This window comes from Marmota monax, unplaced genomic scaffold (genome assembly GCF_021218885.2).
Source record: "Marmota monax isolate L192 unplaced genomic scaffold, Marmota_monax_Labrador192_F-V1.1 WCK01_AAM20220418_F8-fsc00004, whole genome shotgun sequence".
NCBI classification, from domain to species: domain Eukaryota; kingdom Metazoa; phylum Chordata; class Mammalia; order Rodentia; family Sciuridae; genus Marmota; species Marmota monax.
In genome coordinates, this window is record NW_026692881.1 from 15,673,394 (window position 1) to 15,684,868 (window position 11,475).

At 37.3% G+C, this 11,475-nt stretch overlaps 1 pseudogene; it reads left to right on the forward strand.

Moving 5' to 3' along the window:
• Positions 1-1,318: 1,318 nt before the first annotated feature.
• LOC124096573 (large ribosomal subunit protein uL3-like) lies at positions 1,319-2,497 on the forward strand (annotated as a pseudogene).
• Positions 2,498-11,475: the final 8,978 nt, after the last annotated feature.

Below are 11,475 nucleotides of genomic sequence, written 5' to 3' on the forward strand. Positions count from 1 at the left end.
AAGGCATATCTGAGTCCTGGAATGAACGAAGTCTAAGGTTAGTTCTTGAACTGGGAACCCACCTATGCATAACTTTATTTAAAGTTACTGAGCTGGGCATGGTGATGTGTGCCTATAAATTCCCAGCTACTGGGGAGCCTGAAGCAGGAGGATCATGAGATTAAAGGCCAGCCTCAACAACTTAGTGAGACCTTGTCTCAAAATAAAAACAACCGGGGATTTAAATCAGTGGTAAAGCGTCTCTGGGTTCACATTTCCTAAAGATGGGTGGCAGGGGGAGGTGCTGAGATTTTTAACAGATATCAACAGGACTCAGAACTTTTGATGGTTTCACCTAAGTGTTTATTGCAATTAATTTCCAGGGCATCATTTAGAAAGTGTTGTGCTGTAGAGTTTTTGTACTTTACTTTAGAAACAGTCTATCATAATGGTTAAAAGCATGGCCTCTGGAACTGAATTTCTTCTGTATACCTCAGTTTCCTCATCTATAACATGAGGATAATAATTCAACACCATGGTTTTGTCATGAAGATTAAATGAATTCATATAATTAAATGATTTCATGTAAAACTCTTTAAACTATATCTGATACTTAATAAAACTTCAATAAGTATTTGAGCTTCCCACTTCTCCTCCTCCTCCTCCTCTTCCTCTTTATCCTCATCATCATCATGGATATTGTTTCCAAGCACTTGGCTTTGATACTTATTTATTTTTTTAAATGAATGATAAGCCACATAGGGTTGGGCCTGAAATAAAATTGTAACTTTGCTTCTTACTAGTTTTGAAACTCTGAGTAAATTACTCATATGTCAGTTTTGGTATTCCTACCTGTAAATTGTAATACATATATGTATATATGTAATACACATGTATATATGCATATATATAATACATGTTTATATGTATATGTGTGTGTGTGTGTAATACACATGTATATGTAGACAGGGGGATATACACATAGTTGTAGAAACTACAATTATTGTCACAGATATTACATTTACTGCCTAACTGTGGGGTAATAGGCTAACTCTCTTTGAAATCTATCTGATCTGGCCTCTTTCAGGCATGCACTCCAAAATATTTTTTAAATGAAAAAGAAAGCAGAAAAGACAATTTTTAAAGTATCTAAAATCCTAAAAAAAAAAAAAAAAAAAAAAACAACTTTGTAGATACCTGTAAATTCCCAAAGCAATTTAAAGGTAATAAGACCATATAATTAATTAATTTGCAAGTGTGTTAATACTAACCCTTTGTATTCTATACTGCCTTTTTCTGAAGAATAAAAAGTGTTTTAGAGCCTTATCTATGGGATTTGATGTCTCGTAGGAAGTTCTTTGCTCCCAGATGTGGATCCTTGGGCTTCTTTACTTGGCAGTGCAGCATCAGGCACCATGGAAAGGTAAGGAGATTCCCCTTGGAAGATGGACCATTCCAAGTCCATCCACCCCACAGCCTTTCTGGGGCTACAAGGTTGGCATGACTCACATTGTATGCCAGGATCCAAAGTGAACAAGAAGGAAGTTGTGAAGGCTGTGACCACTGTGGAGACACCATGTGGAGCAATTGTAGGAATTGTGTGTTCTATGGAAACTCTGGAGGCCTCAGGACCTTCAAGACCATCTTTGCAGAGTACATTAGTGCACACGCGATCACTTACATAAGAACTGGCATAGACCTAAGAAGAAGGCCTTCACCAAATTCTGCAAGAAATGGCAAGATGACAGGGACAAGAAGCAGCTAAAGAAGGACTTCAGCAGCTTGAAGTACTGCCAGATCATCTGCATTATTGCCCACCCCCAGATGCACCTGCTTACTATATGCCAGAAGGCCCACCTGATAGATCCAGGTGATTAAGGGATATTGTGGCCCATAAACTTGACTGATTTCAGGAGAGGCTGGAGCAGCATGTCCCCATGAACCAGGTGCTTGGGCAGGATAAGATAATCAATGTCACTGGGGTGACCAAAGGCAAATGCTACAAAGGAGTCACCAGTTGCTGGCACATCAAGAAACTGCCCCATAAGACCCACTGAGGGTTGTGCAAGATTACCTTATTGGAGCATGACACCCTGCCCATATGGCCTTCTCTATGGCAAAGGTTGGACAGAAGGCTACCGTCACCACACTGAGATCAATAAGATCTACAAGAATGATCAAGGCTACCTTATCAAGGACAGCAAACTGATCAAGAACAATGCATCCACTGACGATATCTGTCTGAAAAGAGCGTCAACCCTCTGGGTGGTTTTATCCACAATGAAGTGACCCGATGACTTTGTCATCCTGAAAGTCTGTGTGGTGGGATCCAAGAAGCAGTTGCTCACCTTCCCCGTGTCCTTGCTGATAAGGCACAGAACTAGAGAAGATCAACCTTAAGTTCATAGTCACCAATTCCAAGTTTGGCCACAGCCAATTCTAGACAATGGAGGAGAAAAAAAAAGTGTTCATGGGACCACTTTAAAAAGACAGGATTGAGAAGGAAGAAGGTGCTTAATGTCAGGGACAGGTTGTGCAGTTGGCAGGATCTTAATAAAAGTTGTTTTCCAGTGGGGGAGAAAAAGTGTTTTTGAAACACAATTCCACTCAGAACAGCAGAGTAGCTGTCATCTCTACTCAAAAACAAAAACAAACAAAAAACACAAAGAAAGAAATGGAGGGCTGGAGTTGTGGCTCAGCGGTAGAGAGCTCGCCTAGAACGTGCGAGGCCCTGGGTTCAATCCTCAGCACCACATAAAAATAAATAAATAAATAAAGATATTGTATCCAACCAAAAAAATTAATATTAAAAAAAGAAAAAGAAATGGATTACCTGAGCAAAAAAGCAAATGAAGACACTCCAATTCACAAAAGAATGGGAAGGCTACAGGCCTTAAAGTCAGAAAAGGTCTCCCCCTCCTTGCCCTGCTCCCTAAACCATCTATCACAGATAGTGTCTTGCTGCTAAAGCAAAGTCTTAAGCTTTATCCCCCTAAGTTGTGATGTCCTTTGCAGGGGAAGGGCTGTCCTGAAATCCCTGGCTTTGGTACAAGATGAATATAAATGAAGAAATAAGGAAAGAAGCAAATTCAATGTGTTTGCCAAGAACACACTGTCTTTAAAACATGTGAAAAATGGTTTAGAGCAATGTAGCAGATTGTCAATCTTGCCCAAAACCAGCAGGATTTATTTTTAACACTTTTAACATCCAGCAGTAGAGGGCAGCACTATCCTTCTTTTTCAAAATGCTAAGCCCCTGACAGTTGTATCTGTGTGTTAGCTTTAACTGGACACACTTTGGGGGTAGGGTTGGGAGTGGGGAGGAACAGAGGCTTTTTCTTATTGTTTGGGTGATAAATAATTTCAGAGCTTATATTGCCTTGAAGTGGTAGAAAAGGTAATTGGTGAAAAGCACAGGTTTTAGTTGTCCTGCTGGCTCTGGATATGGTTTCTACAAAGGTAAACAGAAGCTTGACCCTGGGTAATCAGATAGGGTTATTGTGTGAACACACCTAATGTTCCTGTACTTTCTGGATAGAAGTCAACCTATGAAGTAGCAGGATGTGGTTTTTAAAATGTGTGTAAGGCATGTGGGTTTAGCCCCAATGACTGCTTCTGAATTATTACTATCTTTATTCTGATCCATGTGTTCCTTTCTGACATACCTGGGTCAGATCAGAACTATCTCAACAATAGCACATATGTTATGATTTTGAAGAATGATGTCAGACATTATGAGTAAGGAACATCTAACAACAAAAGGGCTACGTAAAGCAGTGGAATTGAATACTTTTATGCTAGTCCTAACTCTATAACAGTGTGATTGGAGAAAAAAAAATTTGATTTTTGTACTAAAAGTCACTCCATGCTCTAAGGCAGGAAGATAGAGAAGAATGAATTATTCTAATTGTAGCAAATATATAACCAAATATTCCCAGTGCATTTGGGTTCTATACTAGCCCTGAAAATGTTTCTGGCAGCAAAAGTTCAATGCCAATTTAAACAAATCTCACCAGGCATAAGAGCTGAAAAACAATGAGACTAGTTCCCAGTTCTACTGTGTAAACTTGAGTAAATGACAATCTCTGAGCCTTTGTTTGCTACACTGTTAAACAAAGAGAATATCTCCTAAACGTATTAAAAGGATCCATTTAGAAAATGCATATTAAAATGCTTCAAAGGCCATTTAAATAACTAACAAATATTTCTATCACTATAGCCCAAAGAGAGTCCTGCCTACTCCTAAAGTCCCCCTTGTTTGGTATCATTATGTTGCCTGCGGTTGTCAGTTACTTGTTGTGTGTACTTAACTTTTCTTTCAACTTAATTGCTAGTTTCTTAAGACCTAAAATCATCAACTACATTTCTTGGTATCCAGTAACAAGATACATAATAGAACTCAAAAATTTGTGGACTGATTTAAAAACAGACAACAGTGCAGCCCAGCATGATGGTGCACATCTGTAATCCCAGAAACTTGGAGGCCGAGGTAGGAGTATCACAAGCTCAAGGCCAACCTCAGAAACTTAGTAAGGCTCTGAGCAACTTAGCTAGACCCTGCCTCAAAATTAAAAAAAAAAAAAAGGGATGGGGATGTGGCTTAGTGTTTAAATGCCCCTGGGTTCAATCCCCAGTACAAAACAAACAAACAACAACAAAAAGCACTATAATGCATAATTAACTTTTTTAAAAAATTGTAGTCAATTTACCATTATATTTACCATTATACCCACTTTAAGTATACAGGAGTGTTAGTCATATGCACATTGTTGTGTATCAGATCTCTAGAACTTTTTCATCCAGAATTAACTCTTCAGTAACTGAATCACTGCCTTCCACATCACTAGTCTCTGCTTTCCAAAGAGTTTCACTGATGGAACAAAACAAGAAAAGAATATAGGACTTTTACTGGGTAGCAGGGGATATGTGGAGCTAGGTCATCAAAACACTTTCACTCTTTTAATTCCTTCTCCCCTCATAGAGGTTCTACCTACCTCCAGACTACAGAGAAGAAAGTACTCTTGGGATTTCAGGAAAGGAGGTGCCTCTATAAAATGCTTTCATGGACTATTTATGTCTAGCATACAATTAAACATTTATGAGAAGGAAACCATTAGGTTTGAAATATAAACTTGCTTGCCAATCATTTGATTTTCATAATATCTGACTTCTGTTAATTACTGAAAACAATGGATTTTTTTAAATCATTACTGCTATCAAAGTAGTATTTTTATTTAGCTAGTATGTATGAGGACTGGATTGCAGAGAGAAACTTCCCCCACCCCCAAATAAGATGCACTGGCTATAGATACATGTGTTTTTGGAATTTTCTGAGTATGGCATGACCATATTTAACTTTCAATAAGTGTTTTTAGAAATAATGTCCCTTTTCAACACAGGCCTTCTTCTAATAGTATAACTGTGAATTATGTCAAATTCATTTGAGATTTTTTTAAAAACTGGCTTGTCCTTTGCAACAAGCACAAGAATAAACTCTAGATGGACAGAAGATTTAAATACTTTAAATTACAAACAAAATACAGAAAGTAAGGGAGATTTTTTTATACATGGTATTAAGTTAGAATAGACTTTTCTAATCATGACTCAATCTCAGAAACCATAAAGAAAAAAAATTGACTTTGTATGGTGATAGACATCATAAATAAAAATTTGCAAATAACAATAATTTGGGAAAGTACTTTCAACATTCTTATCAGTCACATCTACTATATAGTAGCATCATTGTATTGTTAGAAAAACGAGTTAAGGATATAAATCAATCAATCATAAATACAACTGGGCAATAAATATGCTCAAAATCAACCTCATTATTAAGTTGAAATCATACCAATGTATCGATTTTCCCACCAGACTGACAAATATTTTAAATATTGATAAAAATTATGTTTAAGGGAAAGAATACTGATACACATTTTTGGGAAGAATGACAATTGGTAAAGCCTTTTCTTAGAGTGCATTTTGACAATATCAGTCAAAATGCATATGCTATTTAACCAAGGAATTTCTACCCTAAGAATCCATCCTAAAGAAATTTGTACAAGTATACAAAGATATATAGGTATATAGATATATAGTTATGCATTGTGGAATCGCTTTAATAGAAAAATAATAGACAACTATTCTTTTTATAAACTAAAAATCAAGTTTTTATTAAAAATAAACAGGTTTGAAAGAAACTTCACAAGAATACAAAATTAAGATATCTGCTCATAGCAATAAATAGAAGGAAGGAAAATTTAGTTTTTCAAAGCACTGTACATGTAGCAATTTAAAACTTCAGAAGTTATAATAAGGTGTTTTTGATACGAATAATGCTACAGTTAAGAGCTGATCTGGAAATTTAGGGATCTATTGAAAATCACTTGTTAGTAAAATAGTGATTTTTAAAAATATGAATTCCAAGGACCTCGAATAGCTCCTGACACCTAGTAGTTACTCAGTAAATATTGACTGAAGAAATTAATAAGGATGACATCTACATCAGAGTTGATGCAAAACTGCCTATGATTAGGCTTAATATGTAGCAAGTGTTCAAATGATACCTGTCCACTATTTTTCTGGGAGACTATTAGCGTTTAATACCTGCCTTGAATATTACTGGGCTTTATTTTAACACCTTTATACAGTGCTTACTACCTTCCAGGTACTGTTTTAAGTGCTTCGTAAACACTAATTCATTCAAATTATGTAACAACTGAAGTCAGTAGTCATGTGAGTTCATTTAACAGATGAGGCAACTGAGGCAAAAATCAGTTAAGCAGTTTGCTAAGGTGACACGGCTTGATAAAGGGATAGGAGCACAGGTGGTCGGACACCAGAGTCTCTTCTCCACTGTACCTCCCATGTGACAAGAATTTATTGAATGAAAGAAATGAAGAGTTCAGGGATTAGTCATGCACATCTGTAATTCCAACTACTGGGAGGTTGAGGAAGGCCAGCCTCAGCTACTTAGCCAGACTCTTGTCTCAAATTGAAAAATAAAAAGGGATGGATGTAGCTCAATGGAAAAGCACCCCTGGGTTCTATTCTCAGTACCAGAAAAAAAAAATAAAGAAATAAAGAATGAACGAGATGGTAATGTTTTTTGAACTTATATTTTGCTTTTGTCCCAGGGAACTCAGAATATTTTATATCAAATTGTGTTTGAAAATCATTCCCATAATCTCCTTTTCAGATACAACATATTTACAAAAAAAAAAAAAACTTTAGAGTAAATCATTAAGTTACTAATTGTGCTTAAAAATAATGCGGGAGGTCCTTGTTCCTATGAGGTCACATTAATTTCCATGACATACATATGATGTTCTTATGATGATATCATGTTAATTTCCATGACAACAGTCATGGAAACCATGTTTGGAACAGAGAAACATCTTGTTCTGTAAATGGAAGAGGAGTGAAGGCATATGGAGAATTACATAGCAAACTTACTTAAAGCGGTAAGGTGGTGGTGTGTGTGTGTGTGTGTGTGTGTATTAATCTTCCATATAACTAGAGCAATGATTCTCCAGTTGTTCCGATCAGATCTCTTTCTTCTGTTCCTAAGCTTTAAAGACTTCTTGAGAGCTTATGTTGCTTTTTGTGTTTGGTTTTTGTTCAATTTTAGTTTTAACCTTAGTTTAACTTCATCTCATAAATTAATACCAGTGCTTCTTTATCTTTCTGATTTAGTCATTAATTCCATTAATATTTATTGACCAATCACCATGTGCTAGCATTGTGCTAGGTGCTAAGAATAACACAGTAAACAAAAAGCCAAAAGCCCTATCCTTACATATTCTATAATCTAATAGGGAATAAGATAAGAAGAACATTGCACAAATGAAATAACTAAGATACAGCCATGCTACATGCTACAAATCTTCATAGCTAAGGTCTAGGGCAGAATTTTTTACAAGGAATTAATCTAGTTGAGGCCAGTTCTTTTCCCCTCAGAATGTTCCCTCCAGCAGGGATAGGATTGCAGTTCTAATTTCTACCCTAGCCACACCTCGTAGACCCTTCTCATTAGAAGCATTAATTCTGAATTTCTGAAATCCATTTTGACAGCCAATGTTTTCAAGAGAAATTGGCCCATTAAAAATAATATCTTTAACTTATTTTGTTTTACTCTATAATTGCTTGTAACTCTTTGTTCCAAAAGTGCAAAACTTCACTTTAAAAAAATCTAAATTTGCATTTAGTAAGACATAGGTATTTTTATCCAGTTGAGAAATGTGAAGAAAATAAGAGATGTACTCTGTGTAACAAAGTTATTTGCTAAGTTAAAGAAAGATACAAATATTAACAAAAGAGGGAACTGGAAACATTTATTTGCATTATTTTTATCCATGAAGGACAAGAACGCCTACATGGATAAAAATAATACAATTTTGAAGGGAAATCTGGTGACTGCCACTGCCCAAAGAGGACAGCCTGTCATTGATGGTAAGTGGACATCAACAAAGGACAGCATTTCCTCTGTGTGTGATGACATGGGAGCCAAGCTGGGCCACAAAATCTCTGGGAGACCACTGTACCAATGGAGTGGGTGATGGGCGGAAACAGGTCAAGTTCAGGGTGGGAAACTGGTTCCCCAGGGTGGAACCAGATCGTTGCTGAGGCAGAGAAGACAGTGGGATGAATACTAAGGGGTCCAAGGGCTCCCATCGGGGTCCCCAAGAATGGAAGGTTATAATCAAAAGCAAGAGACAATCCTGGGGAAGCTCCAGTTTTATATAGAGAGGGTATAATGTCAGCAGCCTTGCAATGCTGTTCATGCCCTTTAGGAGGTGCCCCAGTTTAGGACATGGGTCTGGAGGATGAAGGGCATCCTCTGATGTAAAGGAAGTACCTCTTTCTTCCCCACCCTGTATTATCTTCTTTTTTCGCTCCTCAAAGTGTTTATCATTTCAAACACAATGTTTATCATTTCAATGACACCTAGTTTTTTTCTATGGAATTTGGTTCTTCATTGTACTGAATTCGCTACCTCTTATCTAGGTGCTTACTAATCACAGTCCAGCAACATAGTGCCACCTATGGGCTCATTAGAAATGAAAAAATCTCAGGTCCCTCCCCAGACCTACTAAATCAGAATCTGAATTTTAAGAAGCTCCTCAGATTTTTCTGAGACACAATAAATCCTCAATCAACTTTCTGTTCAATGTCATTCCTGGTCCACCTTGCTTACAGCTTTGAAGATGATCTGAGATTTTTTTTTAAGGGGAGGGGCATAAAAAGGACAGTTTTTTCAAAAGATGAAATGCTGTACAATTATTAAACATCACACTTAATTTCACCTGCACAATTTTACTTACTCAAGCTATTTTCAGAGTAAGCAAATAACGATTAACCAGTAACTATTAACTGATTCTTTTTCCACAATAATTAATTATACTACCTGGAAATGCTCTAGAGTTCTATTTTATTTAATGTTCAGGACAATGATTCTCAATCCTTGCTGCATTTTAAATTTTTAGAGTTTTTTTCTGAACATCTAAAAACCTGAGCTATTTCCACTCCTAAATATTCTGTTTCAATGGTTTGGGTGCAGCTTGGGCATATGTAATTTTCCTCAGGTGAATCTAACATACTGCCAGGGTTGAGAACCTGATAGAAATGAATTGGGAGATGAGCCGAGTTAGACACATCATGCAATAAACAAATGTAGAAATGGTAATGAACTAAAAAAAATGGCTTGAGCTTTGCCATCACCTCTGCAATTCTACCTCTAAAAATCTACCCTTCCAAAGTATGTTTACAAAGATGTATGTCCTGAAGTGTCATTGCAACACTGTGATAGTGAACATAATGAGAACGTTTTTACTGTCTACCAATGAGTGAGTGATTTCACAACCAGGACACATCCATACAATGCAATTCTGTGCTGAGTTAAAATGAGTGAAGCAGACCTATGAATACTGCCATGAAATATCTCTGAGATATTTACTATGAAGCATAACAGAACAAAGCACAGTTACATAACAATACATGATATATGATCTCATTTATGGAAAAAAGAAGTGTGTGTATGTTTATATTTGTATACATACATAAGTATGTAAATGTTTAGAAAGATCACTGAAGGATGGCCACCAAACTGTTGACAGTAGTTACCTCTGGGAAAAGGAATAGGAGGGAAAGGGACATTTTGCTGTATAAACTTCTAAATATTCTACAAGAACATATTCATGAGCTATAGGGAAACTCATCAAAGGAAGTTTCCAGGACTATTGCCTGTCATACCATCTGTAATCCTAAATAATCAACTATTTAAACTAATTATTATAATCTTAAATGCATAATTCTATAGTGAAAAGCATAGTGGGCTGACAAAAATAAAACAAATCTATTATATCTACTCTAAACAAAAGCTGCAGGGCACTCGTGGCTGTTGTTATTAACCTGTCAGCTTCTCCACCGGGGATCACTGGAAGCGGGTGCTCTGGTTTCTAGGTGTACCCCTCATGCAACTTTATACTTGGCATCAATTTGCCAACCTCTCTAGTTCCCAAGATAACTCACCTATGCAAGCAGACCACTTCTAGAAGGATCTCTGCATTAGTACTTTGTAAAGTCTCCCTCGGTTCAGTCCTAAACATTGCTGGGAACAGAAGGCCACCTACCACTCAGTCTGGCTGAGTCAGGTCTCCTTGACTTAGGCAAACCAGGAAAACGCACTGATGAAGCTGTAGTGCGAGGGATCTGCGTCCTGTCTAGGGCAAAATTTTGGAGTCTGCTGTGATGGCTCTTCCTCTGTGAAATGGTGATTAAGCACTGGAAGTATATAATAAGAGAAATTACTTAGGAGTCTGTGCCTCTCAGCCCCAGGCCACTTCTTCTCTGAGAGAAACTCAAGGATTTTTTTATCTTAATAGTATTGGAACAAAGTCAGGGCTGAGGCAGGCTGGCAGCGACAGCTCATTAGAAACTGTCCTTCTCCAGCTCCCCTTTTATTTCTTCAAGTTACAGCGTCTGACAGTGTTTGACGGAAAACCAAGGCAGCGATGTTCCCGCGGCCAATCCCCGCCTCATCTCTTTGTTTGACAGATAAGGAGAGTCCATGTCACCTACAAAATGCTTCACTCACTGGAACCAAGTGTGCCAGAATGACCCTGTCACCCTCACAGGACTCAACAGGAAGAATCCAGACCAGAGCCCATCTACAGGTGAGATTTCTTGCAAAAGAAAATCATCTTTAACCCGGCAGTTCCTGAAAACCAAGGGTCCATTCTGGCTGTCCTCAGAAAAGTGCCTATCACACTGAATAACTTGAACAAAATGATACTTTCATTTACAAAAGTATTTTCTAGGTTATACCCTCCAGCTTGTTTTTGAGGACTGGTGACTATTTTTTTAAAAATTTTTATTAGTTATTAATGGACCTTTATTTATTTATTTGTTTATATGTGGTGCTGAGAATCCAACCCAGCGCCTCATGCATGCTAGGCAAATGCTCTACCACTTAGCCACAACCCCAGCCCTTGAGGACTG